Source organism: Dama dama, chromosome 2, assembly GCF_033118175.1.
Source record: "Dama dama isolate Ldn47 chromosome 2, ASM3311817v1, whole genome shotgun sequence".
In the NCBI taxonomy this organism is placed as follows: domain Eukaryota; kingdom Metazoa; phylum Chordata; class Mammalia; order Artiodactyla; family Cervidae; genus Dama; species Dama dama.
In genome coordinates, this window is record NC_083682.1 from 34,451,557 (window position 1) to 34,461,857 (window position 10,301).

Here is a 10,301-nt window from a genome sequence, read left to right on the forward strand (position 1 = left end):
CCTCATGCAGAGGCTGTTTTGGTCACAGACAGTTGCAGATTGGATCGGATGAGGAAAAACCGAGCTTGGGAAAGGTTCTTTGAAGCTGCATAATCAGATTATGATAATTTCATCAAAACCCATTTCAAAAAGCTAACATTTATCATTAGTCTGTGTATCTCCTAATTATTTCATGAGAGTTATTCCATGCAGGAATGATAAAACATTCTAGCTTGAGAGAGCTTTTTAATGCAGTGTGTACACAGCCAGATATATGGCATTGGCATACGGGTCACATTTGCATCTGGGGCTTCTCTGAGACAGTTTTCTGAAAATGTCAAAGGAGGTGACATATTGTAAAAGATTGATATTAGTAATGAACATTAATTTCTATTGGTCATTTCCTGTAGTAAAATATATATATATATATATATATATATATATATATATCTTCTGCCCCCAAATGTAAGCAAGTACTCGCTAAGAACAACAAAATTACTCAAAGCACATGAAAGTCAAAATATTTTCCTAAAGAGGATTCCATATACCAGAATCCCTAAACTCTGAATTATAGAGAAGGGAAGGCATCTGTCAACCTCCACAGTTCCCAGTGTCCACACTCTCTCCCATTCCCTGTCCTCTATCTAACTGGAGGATCATCTTCCAACCAGGGTCTCAAGCCACAATGCTGACAGCGATTCTTGACACCCCTCCTAATTAACCAGCAAAACCCAGTCAACCACTGAGTCCTATAGCAGATGCTCTTCAAACCCACCGAGTTACCTTTTGTCTCACATGTACTACATTAATTGCCACCCTGTTGCCTCTGAACCAGTAGAATGATTTTCACATTTTTAAAGGTTGGGAAAAAAATCAAAAGGAAAGTAATATTTCATGACATGTAAAAATGATATGAAATTCAGGTTTCATTGTCTAGAAATAAAATGCTATTAGAATATAGCCAGGCTCATGAATTGCTGTATTATGTATGGATAACCCGGTACTACCATGCAGAGCTGATGGCTGAATGCAGAATGTGTGACTGAGAAGTCTAAACCATTCTACACCTGGTCCTTTCCAGAATCAGTGTGAGGCCCCTTTTCAGAATTGATGCGGTAACCTCTTCACTGTTCTTAACTTCTTCCAGTCGTATTCCTTCCAGCACATCTTCCCGCTGTACTCACAATGATCAACCAAACATTCATTTTGATGCTGTCAATCCATTTAAAGACCTTCAACAATTTCTAGTCAACCATACAAATACAGAGATCAAGGCATGTGATTTCCATTGTCTGCTGGCTCCAGTGTCTCAGTGAACACATTCACTTTCTCCCACTGATACCCCAGGTTCTCCAAAAGGCTATTTCTTGTTTCTTCTTCTATCTGGATGGCTGGCTCCCCACCCTGTTGTTGTTTAGTCGCTAAGTCATGTTTGGCTCTTGCAACTCCAGGGACTGTAGTCTGCCATGCTTATCCTATTACTCATTTCCAAATTCACCCAATGAATGCCTAGTTATCATTATGACTGACCTCAAGTGAGGCCTCTTCCAGGAAGCCTCCCCTGGCTCTCCATCTTGTCTGGATGCTCCAAATACAGTGCTTTCTCTTTTTTCCCCTATTATTATAACACGTACACTATACACCATTTTATAAAATGGATTCAAGCACCCGTGGATTTGGGTATTCATGGGAATAGTGGAACAAACCCTCTGCAGATATCAAGGGATGACTGTCTATTATAATTACAGATTTGTGACCAGGTTCTTGAGGATTTGTGTTTTCTATCCTCCCACCCCAAGTCTTAGTAATAATCTCAATTATTAGAGGTACTAGTGAGTATTGATTAATTAAATGATGTATCACTTAATTGGTGAGCTTCTGTTCATACTTCAAGACTTCATTCAACTGTTTCATCACCATATGGATTTTCTCTGATCATCTTCATTGGCCTATTCCAAAAATAGTTATATGTGCCTCCAGGAATGGAGTATGAGGAATAAGGGATAGTTCATAAGATACATGATCTATTACAGCAATAAAATAGTCTGCACATTGAGGTAGCTCCTCAGATTTTTAGTAAACATTGCATTTTCTCTAAATTTTAATTATACCAGTTCTTTCCTCTAAATAACCTACTTCTATTAAGGTAATCAGATAAAAGTTGAGTGCTGAGAACAAAATTGATTCTTAATTTTATAATATTAAATTAATCAGCTAATAAAATTTAGTTTAGCTTAGTATCTGAAAACTTTTAAAACAGACAGAGTTTCAGAGCTCAGGTAATAGACTAAAAGTATCTCTGGGACAATAAGCTCCAGTGTTCAAGTTCTATGATTTCAAAGGAAATCCTCTGCCTCCCTCCTTTTTCCCCATCTAAATATTGCCTTTTTTTTTTTACATTCTCTTGCTCCCTCCTGACCAGACTCACTTTTGACAAGTTAAATATTTCCTTTCAGGCCTTGTAGTCCACATAACAGAGTTATGCCAAAATCTAAAGTTGCAGGAATAGTCACAGTAAGTCATAGCTATTTTACTAACCAGGGAGGATGGAGAAATTACCAGTTCAGTGTACAGTGACAGCTAAAGCCCAGATACAGAGGAGGGCATGGCAACCCACCCCAGTATTCTTGCCTGAAGAAACCTACAGACAGAGGAGCCTGGCGGGCTATAGTCCATAAGGTCGCAGAGTCAGACATGACTGAAGCAACTCAGCACGCACACGAAACCCAGATACACAGTGGTTAGCCCTGAGACACTTTCTAGGTTAAATGCCTGTGTACCTAACTAATCCATCTAGTCCAGGCATAAATGGCTCATTTGCTCTTTGATTCTCAAGTCAGAAAAGTTCATGAAATTCAAATCTCTCCTTTGAGGGAGTCATTGTGCTTCTAGTTTATCCAATAAAGTACAAAGTAGGAAGTGTTTGAGGTCTTCCTTGAACATGAACATCCATGTCTACTCTCAAACATATAGAATCTGTCCTAAGTAAACAGTCCACATGAAGAATACAGGTATATACAAAGGGATGTTCAGTACAGCTTCATATACACTAGTGAATCATTGAAGGCCATCTAAATTGCTGTTTAAACAAAATGTATCATTTCTACTTACTGTAATTTTATGCAGCTGCCAATAATCATAGTAACTATGTGATTACATGGAAAATATGATATGAGATGAAAGAAGCTGATGACTTGTAAATAACTATGAATTGTTTATGTGTAAATACTTCCTAAAACTGATGTGCTTCTTTGTTAACGTGGTTGGTCTATAGGTGCATTTCTTGGTTTTATTGTTCAAATCTTCTGTGACATTGCTTTATTTTACTCTTGTGATTAAAATTTTACAAGTGTACTGTCAAAATGCCATGGACTTTGCATTTCTTTCATAGTTTTTGCTAATATTGAGCTTTTCGAGTAATACATGTTATAGGAAAAACTATTTACCATAGAATCTCAAGATTGGAAAGGACTCAAAAGTTACATAATCCTATACTCCCTTCTTTCTACCTCTGTTGGAGCCATTTTCAAGATCTGTGTTTGGTGTTTAAAAGCAAAGCCATCATGGTGAAATAAGTCAGAAAAATAGTGACCATTGGCAGGGGCTAATTATGGATAAGGCACCGGGAAGATCCCTGGAGTCTACATGTTCTGTAGACTTGAGCTTGGTGATATTTTCTTTTTAAATTTAATGAACCATAGATTTATGACTGGTATATTTTTCTCTATATATGTAATATTTCAGTAAAATTTATTTAAAGTTAAGTTCACCATATTGTGAAACTCATTCCAAGAAAAGAGTAATTTAAAATTGTTTTTTAAAACAAACTGGATACTTAACTCATGCTAAAAGAAGCAACAAAGTAGTATTTTCATATACTGGTAACCCCTGAATAAAGCAGAAGTTGGGGCTCTGGCCTTCAGGAAAGTTTAAAACTTGCATTTAACTTTACTGTTAGTCTGCATATCTGTATCCTAGGTTCTGCATACATGATTCAACTAACAGTGGATACTGTAGTACTAGAGTACATATTTATTGAAAAAAATCCATGTATAAGTGGACCTGTGCCATTCAAATCTATGTTGTCCAAGGATCAGCTGTACACTTCTTAAACTGTTGGACTGGCCAAAAAGTTTGTTAGTATTTTTCCATAAGATATTATAGAAAAACCAGAATGAAAGTTTTGGCCAATCCAACATAGATACAATTGATTTATTATCTTGTATTATACAATGCTTACCATATGACTATATGTGACATGTAATTATGATTTATGTGATTGAATATTTTTAAATTAATAGCATCACAAGTTCCAGCTTAAAAATCTTTAACAGGAAAACAGGGGGAATTGTTATTGGTAAGTCTAATGTTGGCCAACTATTTTATCATGGAGTTATAAAAAATCTGGTAAAGAACATTCTTTCTATCCATTTGTAAAGCATAAAATGCATCTGATCAAAATAGAAACTCTCAGTCAGAAGAAAAAGACCAATGGAGTTTTGAGGTCAAATTTGATTGAAATCACAAAGCTACTCACACATCAAAATTACCAGTATTAGAAAGAGTTGGTTTCCATGTAAGAAAATATAAAGAGGAGAACCAGGGCAAAATTTTGCAGTTAGAAGAAAGGTATCTAAGGATATGCATATCTTTCATTTGTATTTATCTACTGTTTAATGCATATAATGTTAATAGGGGAAAATGTTTTTATTTAGGCACTCTGATAAATTATAATACATCAACACCTGAAATTAACAGCCACAAAGTTAAAATATGCTTGCTTCTTGGAAGAAAAGCTATGACAAACCTAAACAGCATATTCATAACCAGAGACATCACTTTAATGACAAAAGTCCTACTAGTCAAAGCTATGATTTTTTCCAGTAGTCATGTATAGATGTGAGATTGGACCATAAAGAAGGCTGAGTCCTGAAGAAATGATGCTTTTGAACTGTGGTGCTGGGAAAGGCTCTTGAGAGTCACTTGGAAAGCGAGGAGATCAAACCACTCAATCCTAAAGGAAATCAACCCTGAATATTCATTGGAAGGATTGATGCTGAAGCTGAAGCTCCAATCCTTTGGCCACCTGACATGAAGAGCCAAGTCACTGGAAAAGACCCTGATGCTGGGAAAGACTGAAGGCAGGAGGAGAAGGGGATGACAGAGGATCAGGTGGTTGGAAGGAATCATCGACTCAATGGACAAGAGTTTGAGCGAACTTCAGGAGTTGGTGAAGGACAGGAAAGCTTGGCATGCTGCAGTTCACGAGGTTGCAAAGAATCAGACACAACTGAGAAAATGAACAACAATGATACCCGGTTTGAAAGACAATCAATTCAAAGCTTGTTTCAGAAAACTATACATAGTGTTTTGGGCCATGGGACCAATATATAATATGTTTATAATAATTGCTGAAATATCCTGAAGGAAATAAATCACTCCTTAAAACCTGGGTTATAAAACTCAAGTCTAAAAAATAAGTTCTCATCACAGATCTACATACTATTCACTGAAAGAGTACACACATGAATATATGCAACATTTTATAGATGAAGATTTTTTTCCCTTAATTTATTCACTTTATTCACCAAACATCTATTCAACAGCTGCTCTGGGCCAGGTACTCTACAAAGGCATTGGTCTACAGAGGTGAGAAGAGAGTCTCTATCCTGAAGTAGCTCAGGGTTTCCTGGAAAACCAACGATAAAACAAATTATTTCATTTTAGGAGTAATATCTAAGTCTGCCTGAGAAGCCCAAGGAAAGCTTCACTGAGGTTTTTATTTTATATGGAAACTTGGAAAATGAATAATAATTTGCTGTGTGGGCAAGAGGGACACCCTACATGTTCCATTCTAGGTGTTGTGGACCATAAGTAGATTAAATGACATGTGCAAAGACAGAGAGAGAGCATGGGTCACTTTGGGGACTGCCTGTGGGTTAATTGTAAAAGAATACAGAATATAGGGGGTAGGGAAAAAGCAAAAGAAAAAAAAATAGAGAGCAAGGGTCAGACTACAACAGCACTGGTGATCTGAAAAGAAGTCTAAAAATATGTAGGCAAAGAGACATCACTGAAACTTTTTGAACAAGATGTTGACACATGATTAGACGCTGGTGTTATGCATAGTCTGCTGGCTTTGGAGCAGAGATAACCGGAGGAGGCGAGACCAAAAAATCCTGAAACAATCCACATGGGAGGTGATGAAGGCCTAGAAAGTGGGTATGAAGAGGAAAGCATAGGTGGATAAATCTGTATCAAGGTACCAGAATCTGGGGAAATGTAGATCCTAGAACTGCTTCCAGGCTTCTGGCTCACAGTGTGGATTAACTAAGTTCTATAGGAAGACAGCAAGCTTAATGGAAAAGGAAAATGATAAATTCAGTTTGAATGAGAAGTTGAATTTAAGGTTCACATAGAGCATGCAATATGAAATAGCAAGTGAACAGCTGGAAATATATGTCTAGAATAAGGCATGAAATTTAAAGTAAATAGATAACTTTAGGAGTTATCAGTCCTTGGCAAAGCCATGGTATGTATGAACCTGTCTAGGAAGGAACTGTGAGAAGAAAAGAGGGTAGAGAATAGAGCCCTGAGCAACACTAATATTCAGAATGTTGGAGAGAAGCAAGATCCTGCAAGAGAGATGGAGAAAAGTCATCCAGAGTGGTGGAAGGAAAATTGGGAGAGTGGGGTCATGGACTTGAAGACTGGAGAGAATGTCAAGAAAAAAGACATTATCAAGAACTTTGAGTATCTTAGGGCTATGACCATCTGAAACAGATGGCAGTTTTCAATAGTTTGAGGGCTGACAGACTGTAGACAGCCCAAGACTCTTCTATGGGATGGGAGGTGAGTTAAAGAGGCAGGCAGATAGACGACAACTAAGGAAAGAGATGAAGCTGACGTTCAGGAAAGTTATGGAAGAGTGGTTATCGCACACAAACTTGGGATCTGAATACAGCAATGTAAGACTTTGAATGTTACTCTCTTTTGACTGCTGTTGTTAAGTTATAGATGCTTTCATCATGAAGTCAGTTCAGACACACGAAGGAGAGAGTCTCCACAAGGGGTACTCCGATACGAATACCAGCAGTATGGTGGTTATGACTACATGACCCTTGCCGCTGGACTACCTTAGATGAGTCACAGTTGTGTCACAGACTCGCTGACCTGGAGTCCGTTCTTCAGTCTCCATGGTGTCTTTAATCCTGGGCAGGGATATCGTTATTGGGAAAATTACATATGTTGAAAATGCAAAGTAACTGAAACAATGCCTGGCATGCAGTAAGGGCTAAAGTGTGTTACTATTGCTCAGAAAAATGAGAGAAACCCCTGACAGAAACTTTTCATGAGGCAACCCATGGTATATGTTTATTTAAGTCAAATATAGAGAAATATTTTGTATTCAAGGTGGATAATTGGGGACAGATGAAGAAAGAGGCTTGGTTCTGGTGCTAACAGGGCTTCCCTGGGTGACTGAGCAGTAAAGACTCCGCCTGCAATGCAGGAGACGCAAGAGACATGGGTTAGATCCCTGGGTAGGGAAGATCTCCTGGAGAAGAAAATGGCCAAGTACTCCAGTATTCTTGCCTGGAGAATCCCACGGACAGAGGAGCCTGATGGGCTACAGTCTACGGTGTCATAAAAGAGTCGGACACAACTGAGCAACTAAAACACCACCACCACCTCATGCAGACAGGCTTTACAACAGACTTGGGCACAGAACATATTGTCCTCAGGTACTTCTGTCAGCTTTCCATGAATTCTAGATTTCAGTTCCCTTTCTAGCCTCCTGAAGACCTAAAAGGGTCAGAATAAGAAATGTGAACAATCCTGAATCACTACTCCTATGTCCTCCAGTTGTATGCAAGATTTTACGGTTTATAAGGTGTTCTGGGGTATATTGTCAAGCTAAAGCTTGAAAATAAACCTAATATTTGTAGCACAATTGATACTACTGTACCAAATGCCTCTTCACTTAGGACAGGATATTGTTGGGATAAAAGTCAGGTCTTCTTAATTCAGAACACAGAGGTGGCACCTGGAAGCCTGAAATACTTGACTATTTAGTGGATTCCGGACATTCAAAGCCTGGAAGGGCTATGGTCTAGATGAAAACAGTCCAAATTGAAGTGGCATCCTGACACTTGCTTATGCATTTATCACTAAGAAAATACAGTCCCCTCAAAGGCATGGTCTGTACCAGTCATCATTTTTTCCCGCAGAACCTGGAACTAAATATGTAATCAATAAATGCTTCTTGACGTCTGAACTCAGACTGCAACCTATGTCCAGGTTACGACCAAATAATGGCATTCCTCAACCCATGGATAGCCATGTGAACTTGTGATGGTGAGGTGTACAAAATAACACCAATAATGTTGCTATTCTTTTCAGATGGTTGCATTGTTTTAAAGAAAAAAATGTCAAAATGTCTTATGAAAGATTATAAAATGTAGATCATTTTCCCCCTTGAATTTAAAGTCTTGCAAATGTTTTTTAGGTAATTGTTGGGCTGATGGAAGGGAGGAAGTAACAGTGAGTCCAGTAGAATTCATTTAGACTAATATCTGTAGAAGAGGCTGGTCTGCTATGTAAACAGATGCTTCATGAGCTGAACCAAATTAGATTGATGACTGAATCATAATGAAGCTCTGGATGCAGGAATAAACCTGTTACAAGAATATTCTATCCTGTTCAAAGAGCATTCTGACAGGATCTAGAACAATCAAGGCCACTTGACTTAGGCCAAATTGGATTCACCAACACCAAAGATGAAGAGTTGTAAATCTGGCAGAACTATCAGGCTGTGGAGAGAAAGGTATCATGGTAGATGAAATATATCAGCTATCATTGATTTCTGAGGAACAAGCACCAGATTTTAGGCAAGATGGATTCATTACAGACATTGCTATTGTGAATCCATACAAGAGTCCGACATTAAGGCATTCTTATCAAGAAAACCCACTGGTCATAGCAAACATCCTCTTACAACAGCACAAGAGATGACATGGACATCACCAGATGGTCAATACCAAAATCAGGTTGAGTATATTCTTTGCAGCTGAAGATGGAGAAGCTCTATATAGTTAGCAAAAAACAAGTCTGGGAACTGATTGTGGCTCAGATCACGAACTCCATATTGCCAAATTCAAACTTAAATTGAAGAAAGTAGAGAAAACTACTAGGCCATTCAGGTATGACTTAAATCAAATCCCTTACAATTATTCAGTGGAAACAACAAATAGATCCAAGAGATTAGATCTGATAGAGTGCTGAGGAACTATGGATGAAGGTTCATAACAATGTTCCCGAGGCAGTGACAAAAACCATCCCCAAGAAAAAGAGATGCAAGGCAAAATGGCTGTCTGAAGAGGTCTTACACATGGCTGAGAAAAGAAGAGAAGCAAAAGTAAAGGAGAAAAGGAAAGATATACCCATTTGAATGCAGAGTTTCAAAGAATAGCAAGGAAAGATAAGAAAGCCTTATGAGCAATGTGAACAACACAAAGAAACAAAGGAAAACAATAGAATTGGAAAGACTAGAGATCTCTTCAAGAAAATTAGAGATACCAAGGGACCATTTCATGCAAAGATAGGCACAATAAGGGACAGAAATAGCATGGACCTAACAGAAGCAGAAGATATTAAAGACGAAGTGGCAAGAATGCACAGAACTACACAAAAAATATCTTAAAGACCCGGATAACCACAATGGTGTGATCACCCACCTAGAGCCAGTCATCTTGGAGTCCAAAATCAAGTGGGCCTTAGGAAGCATTGCTGTGGACAAAGCTGCAGGAGGTGGTGGAATTCTAGATGAGCTATTTCAAGTCCTAAAAGATGATGCTGTGAAAGTGTTGCACTCAATATGCCAGAAAATTTGGAAAACTCAGCAGTGGCCATACACTACAAGAAAAGATCAGTTTTTCATTTCAATTCCAAGGAAGGGCAGTGCCAAAGAATGTTCAAACTATCACACAATTGCATTCATTTCACATACTAGCAACGGCATGCTCAAAATCCCCCAAGTGATGCTTCAACATTATGTGAACTGAGAACTTCCAGATGCTCTGGATTTAGAAAAGGCAGAGGAGCCAGAGATCAAATTGACAATATCAACTGGATCATAGGAAAAGCAAGATAATTCCATCTAATTCTGCTTCTTTAACTACGCTAAAACCTTTGATTGTATGGATCACAACAAACTGGAAAATTATTTGAGAGATGGGAATAGCAGACCACCTTACCTGCCTCCTGAGAAACCTGTGTGCAGGTCAAAAAGTGATAGTTAGAACCAGACATGCAACAACAGACTG